Source organism: Podarcis bocagei, assembly GCF_964188305.1.
Source record: "Podarcis bocagei genome assembly, chromosome: 8".
Taxonomy (NCBI): Eukaryota; Metazoa; Chordata; class Lepidosauria; order Squamata; family Lacertidae; genus Podarcis; species Podarcis bocagei.
In genome coordinates this window covers 59,441,070-59,457,942 of record NC_138133.1, presented here as the reverse complement: position 1 = coordinate 59,457,942, position 16,873 = coordinate 59,441,070, and the positions used below count along the sequence as shown (strand labels likewise).

The following is a 16,873-nucleotide window of genomic DNA, read 5'->3' as shown; positions in this document are numbered from 1 at the left end:
AGAAATAATCTTTATAATTTCTGTGCTAGTAGGCACAATATACAGGGCCCTGAAACAGAAAGATGAAAGCGTTCTTAACTTTTACATGCCTTCAACTGAAACAATTCATAATAAATTGTAAATCCTAGTGCACTTGATTAGATTTGAATACGTATATTTGTAAATATTGTGTATTATGCACTGTTGAATTGCTAGTGAAACCATAACCTTATTGTTATAGCCACATTACAATCTTATTAGTAATTTAATTAAAATTTCAGTATAAGGTACATTACAATGTTTATCTTGCTTATGAAATTGTATTTATATCAAGTGTCAGGGCATTTCCCCTTTCAAGACAATGGGAGATAACTTCTGAATATTCCGTTTTTACTATAAGAAAGGTTACATACAGTATGCCTCTTAATCACATTCAATGGTATTGTAAAACCAATTAGAAAAGAAGCCATAGCAAACATCAAGTATGAAAGTGAATTACAAATAAGGGAGTTCCAATCTTTCCGTGCTGGAAATGTCAGTTTGTAAGAAAAACCTCAAACCAGTAAAGATTATCATCATCATGATCATCCTGTATGTATCAGCTGAAGATTTCATCTTTCTTAAAGCAAGCCACTCAGAAAACAAGACACCTTGAAGGATTCAGGTCTTTATACACACTGTAGATAATAAGGTGGAAATGTGATGGCAGAATAGACTACTTCAGTTCAAACTAGAGCTGCTGGACTTCAATTTTGAATGCTCCTTCACATTAAAACCAACCAACCAACCAACCACACCCCTTTAAATAGAAAACTAGCTCAGCAGGAAGAGAACTAGCTCAGCAGACAACTCTTAGCCAGTTGTGCTGGTTTTAAATTTGTAATTCTTTAATGTTGTTTAATGTTTTAATATTTAATGAAAAACAACAAGCTATTTGGGTTAAAATCTTTCCCAGTCTGAATCTGTACTGGGATTATTTTAAAGATGTTTTTATTGTTTTGACACTAGTTGTTTGCTACACTGAGCTCCTTCAGGAGGAAGGGCAGGTTATAAACTTAGTAACAAATAAATAAAAATGTGATTAAACACATAAAGCATTAGGTGTCAGAGCCCATTTTAGCACCTCAGTGCTCTACCACCTCATTCTAGTGCATGTCAAGACCAGGCCTCAGTCATTGTGTACTCCAAGATTAGGGTTAGGAGAGAAATTTGATTCAGTTCTCATTTAAAGCTGAATCTATCAAGTTTACCCTTTCTGAGACAATATGAGAATATAGCCATTCTTCAATATCCAAATATTGCAATTCATTTCTCCAACACAATAGTGTTTACAAAGATGCATATATTAGGGGTAGGTGTGCCTAAAATTATTATCAGTAAAAATAACATACCAAAATGTATTATATTAAGAAAAATTGCTTTAAAAATGTTTGTTAGGCAACTGTATACAAAATTGTGTATTAGAAAAAATTCATAGCATTTTTTAAAAATGCAAATTGCTGCAGAAATGTGGAGAATCAAATTTAAGATAGGAAGAATGAGAAACTGATGGAACCAAAATTAACTTCCATTCCCATATAAGACACCTCTCTTCATCTAAGCTTCAACCTTGCCCAATAAAGAATATTTAGTACGATATCCCTACTTGGTTGATTAATGATGATACTGCCAAAGTTGTGATGTTCCTGTCTATTCAAAAGGAAATATCACAAATTTTTGCATGCAAAAAGACTTTTGTTGAGAAAGCAGTCTCAATATAATTTCAGCTGTGTGCCTTTGTTTGAGTGTATCCCTCTGCTTCCACTTCAGCATGTATAGTTCTCAATTCCATTGATTAAAGCATTTCTGTTGCATTTTCTTGCTACCATAACTCAGTCTTGGGTTCTCCTTAAGCCGCTACACAAGAACAGTTGGTGGCATGCTCAATTATTGCTCATGATTCTACTTATATACCAGCCATTATTATTGGCTTTCCCAATGTCTCATCACTCTACTATTGTGCATTAATGCAATGCCATTAGAAGAGGAAGCACAGTGAAAGTGACTGAGCAATACTATAAAGTAGAGGGAAAATAGCAAGGATGTAGTTAGGTTTGCCAATGAGGGCGGATGAAATATACATTGAGGGGGGTGTATTTTGTCCAAACACATTGTTCTAGGTGATGCAAGTTGAAGTGCAAAATGGCCCCTTTCAATCAAGTGCAATTTAGACACCGAAAAACTATATGTGTACATCAGCTTCAACATGAATATAACTACAGATGGATATACATTAAATGCACCCAAACTGACAATGCTAGTTAGTGTGGAAAAAGGTTTGGGAACAAGTCATGCAGCTACTCATAGCCTGCAGGCTCCATTTTGAGTTGTTTTTAAAGACATGCCTTTGAACGGAGAGGGTTGCTGAGCACGATTAGCTGTAATGTCAGTAAAACAGGCAAGAACAATTACACATAATCAAGAATTTTGTTTCATTGGTTAGTAAATGACTTTATTGCTGAAAGACTGACATAACCAACTGAGTCTTCAGATTCCTGGTCATAATAGCCATATTTGAGTCCATGGTTGTTTTTAAAACACAAACCATGTTGTGCACCAATGCATAATGTAAATGCCTAGCAATGTATGTTGCTTGGCAACCAAGCAAATGGAATAGCAAAGAACAAACTGAGAACAAGTAAGCTTACCCTATGGTGCCAATGCCCTAAGAAGCACAGCAACTCACCCATGATTATTATTACAGTGTTTATTAGATTTATTTGGCCTTGTGGAGGTGGAAGGAGGGATCACAGGAGCCGCCTTAATGATATAAGTGGGTGAAGGAGTAACAGTTGTAGCCTAAACAACGAAGGAGGAAGGGAACTCCCCTAGTCAGGCCCAGCACTAGGCTCAAAAACAGAGCTATTCCCCCATGCCAAACTCATACAAGAGCTTGGTTTATTCCATATTGTTATGTACTGAGTTGAATAGGCTCCAAACTGAAGAAGTCTGATTGGTCCTAGAACAATAGGATCCAAATTGCAGCAGTCTGATTAGTCCTAGAACAATAGGATTCAGAATGCAGCAGTCTGATTGGTCCTAGAACAATGCAGCAGTATGATTGGTTGGCAGGAACCACCCAATCCTGCTCCAGATAGAAGTGAATCCACAACCTGATTGGCTTACAGTAGAATTCCGGAATTAGCCAATCATGTGCAGCCCATTGTGTAAATAGTGTATATAAAGCAGATACTGTGAGGGGACTTTCATTCATTCCTCCTCACCACTATGAGCTGAATAAAGAGCATGAAATCACCTTGCGACTCTGAGTTTATTTCACTGGCGACGAGGATGGGATCCCGCTGAGCTGACTGCCACACACAGCACCGCAGCACCGCCACCTGCCGCACCGCTGCCTCGCACCGTGTATCCAGGCTTCAGCTCCGGGACACAAGGAACTCAGAATGGCAGCCAACAGCAGCTTCTCGCCATTCAACCCAGCATCTGGAGACTGGGAAGCGTACGCCTCCCGTTTCACCTTCCTCCTAGAAGCCAAAGGGGTCACCGACGAAGAAGACGCCAAGAAGAGGGCAATATTCTTCAGTGTCTGCGGAGAGGAGACGTTTGAAATCGCCCGGGCTCTCCTTGCGCCTGAAGACGTCGCTACTGTTCCATACAAAACAATAATGGAACAGCTGAAGGGGCACTTTTCGCCGCAGCCCTCAGTGGTGGCTCGTCGAAATGCCTTCTACGCAAAGCGACAAGCCCCTGGGGAAACTATAACTGGGTTTGTGACCTCTCTCCACCAAGCCGCCCGGTTCTGCAACTTCTCAGAGCTGGAGAACATGCTTCGTGACCGCCTCGTCGGTGGCCTGAAGGATGAGAAGCTGCAACGACGCCTCTACGCTAAGAAGGACCTAACGTTCCAGGTCGCTCTGGAGGAGGCCCTGGCAACGGAAGCTGCTCTGAGTTTATTTCACATATGCATCACAATGCATTTTGATCTCCCTCCCAACATAGCTTTCAAAGCTTCCAGACACCTCCCATTCTCTTATTGGGCCACTTACTTCCAAATGCATTCCTCCCCACCCATTCTCTTTTTGAGGTTGCTGTTCCAGCCACAGTAGAATGAAGGGAGGCCAGTCCCCTTGCCCTGGTGTCTGGCATGGCAATTATACTGACAGGTCAGGTATCCAGAAAGCTGTGGAAACTAGGTTTTCCTTGTGCCTGGCTCAGTATCATGCCTACTGTCATACTTCAAGCGGTGTCCTCAGGGGGATGTGGCCTCAGTTCTGGGAGGATGAAGCCTTTAACTGAAACACTCAGGAGAGAAGGGTTCCAGGTGCAGCACATTCTCAAAAAGCCAAGATCAACAAGGTCAGGAAACAGTTCAAGATCAGTATCAAAGGGAGTTCAGCAAGGGAACTAGAAGAACAGGCAAAGAGCCAGAATCCTATGTTGCTTCCAGCAACTGGAAGGTTCAAGAGGGAGGCTCTTGCTTCCTAACCACAACAGCTGGAGATAAAGGATTGCTTGCTCATGAGCAGACCTCTTGTTCACAAGGAGAATGAGATATTGTTCCTTCCTGAACCTGAAACTTTTGTTCCCATCGCTTTCAAGTGTTCTCTGGGAAGAAGGGTTGACTATTAAACCTCAACTCTGAGAACCGTAGCTCTGTGATGGGATAAGCTGTTTCCTAGCAATTCTCAGCACCTTTAACCAACTACAGTTCCCAGGATTCTTTGGGGAAAGCCATGATTGTTTAAAATGATATGCTAATGCTTTAAATGTATACTGCTGGTGGAGCCTGAGGAGTTTCAGGTGGTGAGGTGCCAGAGAGGAACATGTCACAAGGAACAGGCAAAGCAGAATATATGAGTTGTTGGAAGACCAATTAGCTTAGTCTTCTTTGTCTACTAGTTAGCCGGATAAAAACAGAAACAGATGGTGGCCAATTCTTTGTTTTTGTCATGCTAACTTAATTCTGGATGTTGGCCAAGGAAGCTTCACCAAGCCAGCATCAGTCTGTCTTTGCCACATGTTTGCCAAATACTCATAGCAATGATCCAAGAACCCAGCAACTTTCCTGAGAATAGAAGAATCATTGAGATTGGACTGCAAATACTCAGAAATGTCACACTGTGAATTCCATTTGTATGTTTAAAAGGACTGCAGTGTTAAAAAGCCTAGGAAGCCTAGTTGCTTGTTTCACCCAAACAACTTTTTTAAATGCACATATATTCTCAAATAAGATAGCTCTTGTTTTCCTTTATAGCACAGTGTTGGCTCTATAGCTATCTTTGAATGCCAGAGCAAATGCTGAACAAAGGGACACAATAAATGATGGCATTCAAATGTCAGCTTTTTACCATTGATCCCACAAATTAGGTGCAGGCAAATCAGTGAATGTTCTAAATTAATAAATAAGTCATTTGAAAAGGTCACTTTCCCCAAAGAGCATACATGCTTTCAGGTGACATTTGCTAAGGAAGGAAAAAACCACAGTATTTTTAAAAAAATTAAGCATACCTAAAAACCATTAGTGAATTTATGTAAAAATTGTATGTTCTGTTTCAGCAATGCTGAATGGGAAGGGTTACCAGGTCAGGAGCATCCCAGTCCCTGAGATTTCAGGCCCCAAATCTGAAACCTATGAGTGGCCCTGGGGATGTCATTTGGGTAGGCCTTGCACATCGAGGTTAATTGGGAGAGGGGAGAGGAGGAGGAGAGCCCCCCCTCCAGGATGTCTGTGCTATAATTTGCAAGCAGCTCCCCCCAGGCTAAAACTTGCAAACTGCATGCACAGTCACATATATATTAAAAGCATTCTTGTCCACCTGGAGATTCAAGCCATCTGGCATACTACAGCTGGAACTGCAGAAAGAAGCGGTATCTCCAAGTCATTTGTGTTTCAGAAGGATTTATTCCCTGAATATGGAAAAGTAGATATCAGATGCATAACAAGTTATTTGTCCCAAATAAGCAAGATACAAGATCTGATTATAAACAATTTCCTGTGCTGGGATAAAACAAAGGTGTTTTGTAATTGAGAATTACATTCAAGAAGACTTTGCTCTCTGGTTGTGCTGGTCTTCTGTCTGCAAATAACAGATCAAAAAACGAACAGTAGTTGGGTGTCGTTTTTTATTGTAGTTGATACTCTGTTGCCATTACTGATTGCTCACATTCCATAAAATATTTGTCTCCTATACTGTGAGAATCGAACTGAGCCATTATTAGCCTCACCATACATTTTCCCCTTTAATGAAGGAACTGTTCCTTTAGGGCTCATAATTCCAGAGAAAGAAAACTGGGCCTCAGCCTGCAAAGAGTTGGAACATACTACCGGTAATTATTATTGAGTGTGTTTCTGCATATAGCGGGCCATAATGTGTGCTTGCATACTGTAACCTAAATCAGGTAGATTCTTACTGCAATCATCATGACTGTGTTGTCAGTCTACTTACAGAAGCTGTGGTTTCAGCGGTTTTCAGAATGAGATAGCAAAAAGATACATCTTAAGAAAGAAAATAATTTCCCCTCAAATATACGGCAGCTGTTAAGTGGTACTGCAACTAATTGCCTGAAATAATGACATACTATCTAGGAACAGTATGTGATAGCAAAATGTTTCCAATTAATGGAATGGACCTCAGGTCATTATGACAACAGGAAGTGATTTCCAAGAATTTCCAGAAGCCTATCCAAAAAGATGAAGATCCCTTTCTTCCAAATATGATTGGTTAATTGCTTTGTTTGAAGAGGATAAAGTCGAGCAGTCGTGCTCCTTCCCAGTGAAAAGGATGTAAACATTAGGCTACCAGAACTTCATCTTCATACAATTATTTGAAGACAACAAGAGTCAAAAACATCCCAGAGCTTACCCCCTTCTCCACTTTGGCAAGTAGAGATATCTGAAACACTCAGCAGCTGCAAATGCTGGTGATATCATTGCAAACTATTTTAATAAAATAGTTTTACTGGTCTAGCAATATTAACTGTGTTCATGTCAGCTAATTAACACTTCCCTTCACCCCACGCTTTCTACTAATAACATTACATGCTAACAACTGGGGTAAGAAAGAGTGCAATTGGATCTGACAATCCATTTAAATCTCTGCTGTAACTGGCATGATATCTGTGATGATAAAGTTGGGGGAAATTTGACAGTATGTTTTGCCATGTTGTAAGCCAAGAGCTGACAAAGTTCCAAATGTAGTCTCTTCTTTCTTCCAGCTCAGAGAAGAGCCAAGGTACGGAATCTGTCATAATAATAATCCATGTTTCCCCATTTGTGCTTAATGCACTTCAGCCTTAAGAGAGCTTTGCAGTTCACAGAAGTTTGTAATCTGATTTATGGTGATCCCAGACACTTGGCTAAATGCTTAGAGCAAAGTTGGGTGGCTGGTGGGGTGCGGGGTTGATGAAAAAGAATTTAAAGGGCAACTTTAACAAGGATTCAGCTCTATTTTTAGGTATGAATATCACAGAAGGATGCACTTTCTGGCACCATCACCATGTTGAAATGACACTATCACCAGGCACAAGGTCTGTAATAAATTAAACAAAACTGCAATAACAATTTAGCCTTCAGATTTCCATTTAACTTCAGTTTTGCATCTACATTTTCCTTCAACTCAGCCACCCCTGCTTTTGTTTCCGATCTGTTATCCATACTTACGGATAACAGATTATTAATGTCATAATTTATCATTTCCAACAATGTGTCAAGCTGGAATTTTTACTCATGAATAAATTACCAATAGCACTAATATGGAAGGCTCACACCTCCGCCTTTATCTTCAGAATGTGGTGCAAATATTAATTATTTAAATAAATAAATGCAATTAAACATTAGGTCTACCTATAGAGCCACATGACCCGGAGGCTGTACGTTTGGTTCTGGAGATGAGAGTCTTGGCTACGGAGTTTATTTGTGCAGGGTGGTGGTGTGATTGTGCATGTAAGTAGCGGTTGGTGTGTGTTTTTTCCGGTAGATAGTGTGTCCTAGGGAGCCATCAGGTTTTTTGTAGATTAGGACGTCAAGGAAGGGAAGTTGGTTGTTGGCTTCTATTTCCATAGTGAATTGTATTTTGGGGTGTAGGCTGTTGAGATGTGTGAGGAAGTTATCTAGTTTTTCTTTCCCGTGTGGCCAAATTACAAAGGTGTCGTCAACATATCTGAGCCAAAGTTTGGGTTTGTGTTCTGACTTGTCTAAAGCATTGGTTTCAAAGTGTTCCATGTACAGATTTGCGATGACCGGTGAGAGGGGTGATCCCATAGGTGCTCCTTCTATCTGTTTGTATCTTTGTCCATTGTGGATGAAGTACGTGTTGGTTAGGCAGTGGTTGGTCAGGTCCAGGATGTATTCGGGGGGATTGTATTTGTTTTGAATGGCTGTCAAGGCTTCATTAATGGGCACTTGTGTGAAGAGAGATACAACATCGAAGCTCACAAGTAGGTCATCGGGATGTAGGTTTTGCTTCTTTATTGTTTCTATGAACTGGAAGGAGTTTGTAACGTGTGAAGCGATAGATTCTGCATAGGGCTGAAGTTGCTTAGCGAGAAATTTAGCGAGATTTTGTAGAGGTGAGCCTATGGAGCTGACTATTGGTCTGAGTGGTGTTCCTTCTTTGTGTATCTTGGGGAGACCGTAGAGTTTGGGGCATCTGGATGATTTTTCTCTGGGGATGATTCTTAGCTGGATTTCTTCACTGATAGGAGAGGCTTTTATTTTGGATTTGGTGGTTTTTTCCAGATAGGTGGTGGGATCTGTTTTTATAGGTTGGTAGGTAGGGTCTTGGAGTAGATTTGATAGTTTTGCTTGGTAGTCCGATGTGTTCATCACAACAGTGGCATTACCTTTGTCTGCTGGGAGAATGATTATGTTGTTGTCTTTCCTCAGGTTGGTGAGTGCTTTCTGTTCTTCTTTGTGTAAATTGCTTCTGGGTGGTTTGCTGGAGCAGAGGATGTTGGTGACTTCAAGTCTGATTTTATTGGCTTCATCTGGGTTGATTTTGGTTAGGCTAGCTTCGACTCCGCATATGATGTTTTCCGTGGGGATGCGTCTCGGGGCGACTGCAAAGTTGAAACCTTTGGAGAGTACTTTGGTTTCAGTTGAGGTGAGGATCCTGTCTGATATGTTATGTACTGTTTGTTTCATGGGTTGTTGTGGAGGGTGGCTGGGCTTCTGGCGTTTCTCTAGTTTTGCAGACTCCAAATTTTGCAGACTCCAAATTGCTCTTTAACATGGAACATCACCACAAGAGAATAATCATGGAAGCCATCGAGATAGAGAAACACCCTCACAACATGAACAAGCGTGACGACACGTCCCGCCTGCCAGACATCTGGAAATTAGCCCTCCCCACAAAAACCGACACCAGAACCAGAGGCACACAGAACGCCATCTCCAATCAACCACACCAGACCCAAACCCAGACCCTCTCCACAGATAAATTACAGACACCATCCAGTAGCCAAACCATAGTGGCACCTCCGGATGCTGCACCCCCCTGCAATCCCTACACAGATCTGGCTGGCACAGGGCACAAAACCACAGCTCGCCCCTATACACGAAGCCAAGCCAGAGCACAACTAAGTGCAGTACAGCCATCTTCTCAGAAAAACTCTTCACAAGCTCAAGAGGTCAAGACACGAAAGCTTTAGCAACTAATTCACACCTAATGACCCTCCTAAATGGTACTCAGAATATCACTCAAGAAATCTCTCAAGATATCCCTCAAGTAATTAATGAACAAAAGAAGAAAAGGCACACTAACCTGGGAACTTCCTCTCTGCCCAGAACGTTGGAGGCTATACACCACACCCCCTCAACAGTATTTATAGGAACTCAAACACTGAGATCCTGCTCTGTTCCAGTAACAAGAAGCCGAAAGCACCAGCCTGAAGATGACGAGTGAGACCTCGTCGAAACGTCGCCTAGACATCCCAACTCTTACACGGGAAGACACCCGAAGACACCAAAACCTACATTCCTGTACCCGTGAAAATCTACGAAAGCATATATATATATATATATACACACATCCCCCAAGATGCATGATAAAAAGGATTCCATTTGCAAAGGCACATAATGGTTTCTAAGCCTTTAGTGAAGGCTAGGAAAAGTTTAAAATGGAAACTCTCTGAACGATGCAATAATTTATTATAAAATTTTCCATCTTAGGTTGTAAGAAAGCACTAAGTGCAGCATAGCTGTTCTCTGTGTTGTGGTCTCACACAATGACCCAACACCAGTGATCTCCAACTGGGAGCTTTGCGGGTCAGTAGGGTGGTCACATGTCCCATTTTACAGAAGACAGTCCTGTATTTCAGGAAATACTCTATTCCAAGGACTGTCTGGTCCAAGATAAAGAACTGTATGAAGGGAGAGCAGGGGCCTTTGCATGCTCATCAATATATTACTGTTATTTAGATTTAATACTCACCAGTCACCTTAAGGGTTACCATAGGAGCACAATTAAAAACCAGCCACAAATACAGCTACAACCATCCATTAATTATTTTCTAGTAGATCATAAAAATACTTTTCAATTGTAAATGGCTAGGGGTAATGAAGTGCCTCTCCAGCATATGAGAGAAGCTGGCACAGAGAAAGCCCTCTCCTGGCCCACCACCCCTCAGGTCTCCACTGCCAATCCTATTATCCAAGAAGGTCTATAGAAAAGGAGGCATTTGTGGTTTTAAGCATCAATGTGAGCAACTTGAATTGGGCTCAGAAATATACTGGCAGCTACCAAAGACCAGGTGTTCATCAACAACAACCCTGTACCAGGGAGTTGAGTAACTTAAATTCCTGAATTCTGAATATCCTGTACCACCAAGAGTCTTGGCTGGAAAGGGATCTTGAGTTCACTCTCACCACAACCTAGAATATACTGGTTCTGGGAATCAGGGGATACCAGACAGTCAATCCACTCCGTTGCCAGCTCTAAATGTTTTTTCCCTTAGTCTAGGCAGCTCATCATCACTAAGGGATATATTTAATATGCATAGAATGCTATGTTTGAATGCATACACAAGGTCCAGATCAGGGATTCTGACTATCTGTTTGCTTGTTTGCCCCAGGTGCTTGCCAGCCGTTAGCTTGGAAGGACTGGCAGATAAAAATGTTTGTGTAAAACAGTTGAACACTTCACAGCAATGGCACACATTTTTCCATATGAGCAATACAGCAACCATTATCTTCTGCTCTTTGTATGGCATGCAAATCTAGCTGTTTACTGCATAAAGGAGCAACAAGAACAGGCTTGCAACATTTTCACTGACTGTGCCCAGCAGCTGTTTGGGATCAGGCTGTGCCGAGAACCTCTTGAGATCCTGTTGATAAGAAGTAACTGTCCACTTTTCACTTTACACAATACATATTTGAAGGAAAATATTCTTTTGGCCAAACTGAACCTTGTTTTATGATATTGTTAATTTACAAAAGGATTCCATTTTCCTGACAAAGCTGTTTCTCATAACACTGTAAGGAGATTTTGTTGCTGTGTTGTTGATGACCCAAACTGACATTTTAAAGAGATGTTTAAAAAGGTTTTTGAAGCTCTCCTATGACCTCTGTCTCCCCAGAAAAACATTGTAGGCAGGGCCAGCCTTACCATTAGGTAGAATGAGAAAGCCTTGGGTGTTGAAGGACAGAGTTGTGTGTACTGCATAGTCTGCCATATGCCTGACACTTGGTACTTTACTACACACGAAGACAGAGGGTGTCCCATTACCAGGATTTAACTACCACTCCACTCAACTTCTACATATGGAACAACTATAATCAATAAAAGAACCGCAAATCACAATGCTACTACTGGAAAGACATAGTAACTTAGGAGAAACAAAACAACATAACAAGACCTTGGTATTAAATTGGCCACAACTATATAGATGACAGTAGGCTTTAGCATAGGCATTGGGTATGTATCCTGAGTCATTGAGCCCTATGATTTTGACATGCTTGCGGGGAGAGGCTCCCTCTCACCCACTCACCCACTCACTCCAGGTTAGACTAAGGATCCAACCCAGTGCCTTTTTCCCACCACATGAGCTGGCCTGTCAGTTGGCTACCAAACCGACTTACACTTGCAACCAATTCCATAGGCCCCAATATACATCTAGCAACCAAGACACATTGCCCGCTGCTTATAAATGCATGCCATCTGGTCAATACAAGTCCACTTTGTCAAAGGTGATGCCAGGGTGTGTTACAATCCTGCCACCTGATTGCAACACTGCAGCACACTTAAAGCCAAATCCTACATATATTGCTCATAGAATCATAGAATCATAGAGTTGGAAGAGACCACAAGGGCCATCGAGTCCAACCCCCTGCCAAGCAGGAAACACCATCAGAGCACTCCTGACATATGGTTGTCAAGCCTCTGCTTAAAGACCTCCAAAGTAGGAGACTCCACCACACTCCTTGGCAGCAAATTCCACTGTCGAACAGCTCTTACTGTCAGGAAGTTCTTCCTAATGTTTAGGTGGAATCTTCTTTCTTGTAGTTTGGATCCATTGCTCCGTGTCCGCTTCTCTGGAGAAGCAGAAAACAACCTTTCTCCCTCCTCTATGTGACATCCTTTTATATATTTGAACATGGCTATCATATCACCCCTTAACCTCCTCTTCTCCAGGCTAAACATGCCCAGCTCCCTTAGCCATTCCTCATAAGGCATCGTTTCCAGGCCTTTGACCATTTTGGTTGCCCTCCTCTGGACACGTTCCAGTTTGTCAGTGTCCTTCTTGAACTGTGGTGCCCAGAACTGGACACGGTGCTCCAGGTGAGGTCTGACCAGAGCAGAATACAGTGGCACTATTACTTCCCTTGATCTAGATGCTATACTCCTATTGATGCAGCCCAGAATTGCATTGGCTTTTTTAGCTGCCGCGTCACACTGTTGGCTCATGTCAAGTTTGTGGTCAACCAAGACTCCTAGATCCTTTTCACATGTACTGCTCTCAAGCCAGGTGTCCCCCACCTTGTATTTGTGCCTCTCATTTTTTTTGCCCAAGTGCAATACTTTACATTTCTCCCTGTTAAAATTCATCTTGTTTGTTTTGGCCCAGTTCTATAATCTGTCAAGGTCGTTTTGAAGTGTGATCCTGTCCTCTGGGTTGTTAGCCACCCCTCCCAGTTTGGTGTCATCTGCAAATTTGATCAGGATGCCCTTGAGTCCATCATCCAAGTCGTTGATAAAGATGTTGAATAAGACCGGGCCCAAGACAGAACCCTGTGGCACCCCACTAGTCACTCTTTTCCAGGATGAAGAGGAACCATTGATGAGCACCCTTTGGGTTCGGTCAGTCAGCCAGTTACAAATCCACTGAGTGGTAGCATAGTCAAGACCGCATTTTACCAGCTTCTTTACAAGAATATCATGGGGCACCTTGTCAAATGCCTTGCTGAAATCAAGGTAGGCTACATCCACTGTGTTCCCTTCATCTACCAGGCTTGTAATTCTGTCAAAAAACGAGATCAGGTTAGTCTGACATGACTTATTTTTCAGAAATCCATGCTGACTATTGGTGATCACAGCATTCCTTTCTAGATGCTCACAGACTGTTTGCTTAATGATCTGCTCCAGAATCTTCCCTGGTATTGATGTCAGACTGACTGGGCGGTAATTATTTGGGTCCTCTCTTTTCCCCTTTTTGAAAATAGGGACAACATTTGCCCTCCTCCAGTCTGCCGGGACTTCGCCTGTTCTCCAGGAATTCTCAAAGATGACTGCCAGTGGTTCTGAGATCACATCTGCCAGTTCTTTTAATACTCTTGGGATGCAGTTCATCTGGCCCTGGAGACTTGAATACATCTAAACTAGCCAAGTATTCTTGTACTATCTCCTTAGTTATTCTGGGCTGTGTTTCCTTTGCTGAATCATTTGCTCCAAATTCTTCAGGTCGGGCATTGTTTTATTTATCGGAGAAGACTGAGGCAAAGAAGGCATTGAGGAGTTCAGCCCTTTCTGTGTCCCCTGTTTGCATTTCACCATCTTCTCCTCTGAGTGACCCCACTGTTTCTTAGTTCTTCCTTTTGCTACGAACATACCCATAAAAACCTTTTTTGTTGCTTTTAACCTCTCTAGCAAGCCTGAGTTCATTCTGTGCTTTAGCTTTTCTGACTTTGTGTCTACACGTGCTGGCTATTTGTTTGAATTCCTCTTTGGCGGTTTCCCCCCTTTTCCATTTTTTGTACACATCCTTTTTTAATCTTAACTCAGTTAAAAGTTCTTTAGATAGCCACCCTGGCTTCTTTAGGCACCTTCCATGTTTCCGTCTCATTGGTATTGCCTGACGTTGTGCTTTTACTATCTCCCTCTTAACAAACTCCCAGCCATCATGAACTCCCTTTCCTTTTAGTATTACTGTCCATGGGATCTCACCCAGCACTTCCCTAAGTTTTATGAAGTCGGCTTTCTTAAAGTCAAGAAATTGAGTCCTAGTATGCTTGGCTGCTCCTTTCCGCTGTATAGTAAACTTCAGAAGAGCATGATCACTCGCGCCCAATGATCCTTCCACTTCTACCCCACTAACCAGGTCATCAACATTGGTTAGGACCAGATCTAAAATGGCTGTTCCTCTTGTTGCTTCTCCCACTTTCTGGACAATGAAGTTGTCTGCAAGGCCAGTGAGGAATCTGTTTGACCTTATGCTCTTGGCTGAGTTTGACATCCAACAAATATCCGGGTAATTGAAGTCCCCCATTACTACTATCTCCCTTCCTTTTGCATGCTTGGCCATCTGTTCCAGGAAGGCATCATCTATGTCCTCCGTTTGGCTTGGGGATCTATAGTAAACTCCCACAATGAGGTCACTGTTATTCTTCTCTCCCTTAATTTTTCCCCAAATGCTCTCACTTTGGCTTTGAGGTTCTAAATCTTGAATCTCTTCACAGGTATACACATCCCTGACATATAACGCTACTCCTCCTCCTTTCTTGTCTGGTCTGTTTCTCTGAAATAGATTGTATCCCTCCATTATTACATTCCAATCGTGGGACTTATCCCACCAGGTTTCAGTGATGCTCACAATGCAGAATTGCATATTTTGACTTAAAAGCAAGTCATATCACTTTTATCAGGACTTATTACCAGGTAACTGTGGATAGGAATTGGAAATTGTTAGAAGCTGGCTCCAGCTGGGATCTGTCAGAGGTTTGACGCAACTGAACTTTATCTCCATGGAGCCTCACAGCTGTGTGGGATGTGCTCTTCCTTCTCCACACACACACACACACACACACACACACGAAAAGACAGAGAGAAGTTGGGGAGAGATCAGGCACAGGAGCAGCATCTATTGAAAGGAAAGAGAAAGTGAAGCATTGTCTTCATATGGAAGACATAGCAGGAACCAAGAGGGAACGCATTCTGAATTACAGCAGCCCATTGACAAACACCTTACAGCAGAGGCAGCAAATGTTATCTATCAGATGTTGGACTACAATTCCCATTAACTCCAGCCATCATGACTCGTAGTCAAGGATTATGGGCATTGTAGTCCAACAATTTCTGGAGGGTACCACATTGGCTCCCCCTGTCTTTCATGAACAGGCATTGATGGAGGAGGGAAGGGTGAGTTGAGTGAGGAGAAGAGCCCCAGCCAGGGACTCACCTAAACCTTTCTGAAGGCAAGGCAAAGTTTTGGGAACACTAATAAATTGGCTGGTGTTCTGAACCTTCCCCAGATGACAAGAAGGGTCCTACAGAAATTAACCATTTCACCTCTGCCAAACCTCAAATCTTGTGACAGGCCTCATGTGTACATGTGCTTTTAGCATAGTTATTGCTCCACATGGATTGTTAGGTGGGCAGGTTGCTGCCAACTCCTTTAATGGGTTGCAGACTGTTGAATAACATTTTGTTTTGATTTACTACCATCTCTATTTCCAAACTTCTGTCTTCCCTAGGAATGGCACCTGACTACTGCTATCTTGGCACACTGGTGAACACCTGGTGACATCAAAAGAAACCGATCTAGTAGCTAACAGCTTCTGTTCATATCTTCCTGCCCATCCATCTTTATTTCAATTCAATGCTATCTCGGAGAATTCCTCAGAAAATGAGATTTGAAATTGACCAATTACTGACCACTGAATTCTATATAACCCTGAACACAAATTACTTTCTGGATAAGAAAAAGCTTTTTACTTCTGACTTCCTTTTAAGCAAGACAGGGAAAGCTTTATTTGCTTAATTTCTGGATATCTGGTTGTTGCGGGCAGCTGTCAGTAAGAGAAAAAGAAAAAGTAGCAACGCTGTTTCTGATTTTAAAGCAACAATAGAAACAAAATGTGTTTCTGTAAATTAAATATCCAAGTGTTTGCAGAGATCATCCTGATACTCAGTGCATGCTTCAGGCAAAATTAGACTGAGCAAGGTGAGGAGGCAGCTTGCCCTGGATGTGGTTGCACTCCCCTAGAAGCAGCAGGTTTGCAGTTTTGGGGTGCTCCTGGATTCAACAGTGTCACTAGAGGCTCAGGTAGCCTTGGTGCTAGAAGTGCCTTTTTCAGCTCCAGCTAGTTTGCCAGCTACAAGCCCTTTTGGACAAAGATCACTTGGTCACTGTACTCCATGCTCTAGCAGTATAGAATAATTCCATACTGGATCATTGTAATGCCTTCTACATGGCACTGACTTTAAGACAACTCGGAAACTTCAGTTGGTCCAAAATGCAGCAGCCAGATTACGGGATGGGGTTCCATTTATATCTCATGTAATACATGTTTTTAAAAAGCTGCACTGGTTGCCAATTTGTTTCTGGGTCCAATGCAAGGTGCTCATGTTAGGGCTTAAAGCCCTAAATGACTCAGGCCTGGCTTTTAGCACTTGAGGTAAATATTTTTAGGACCAATCTTAATTTTTGTGATTGTAAGTTGTTTTACACTATTTTTAATATT

General features: G+C 42.0%; 1 protein-coding gene and 2 long non-coding RNA genes across 3 annotated transcripts in view; 2 read left to right on the top strand and 1 right to left on the bottom strand.

Moving 5' to 3' along the window:
• The window catches only part of LOC308593209, a 361,814-nt gene that overhangs the window by 196,878 nt on the left and 148,063 nt on the right, over positions 1–16,873 (top strand). The window lies entirely within an intron of this gene.
• The window catches only part of KCNB2 (potassium voltage-gated channel subfamily B member 2), a 233,643-nt gene that overhangs the window by 179,774 nt on the left and 36,996 nt on the right, over positions 1–16,873 (bottom strand). The gene's annotated exons all lie outside the window — the stretch shown is intronic.
• On the top strand, positions 6,128–16,052 carry LOC308593228. Its single transcript, XR_014010870.1, has 2 exons — positions 6,128–6,306; positions 15,884–16,052. It is a non-coding gene; the product is annotated as an uncharacterized lncRNA (long non-coding RNA).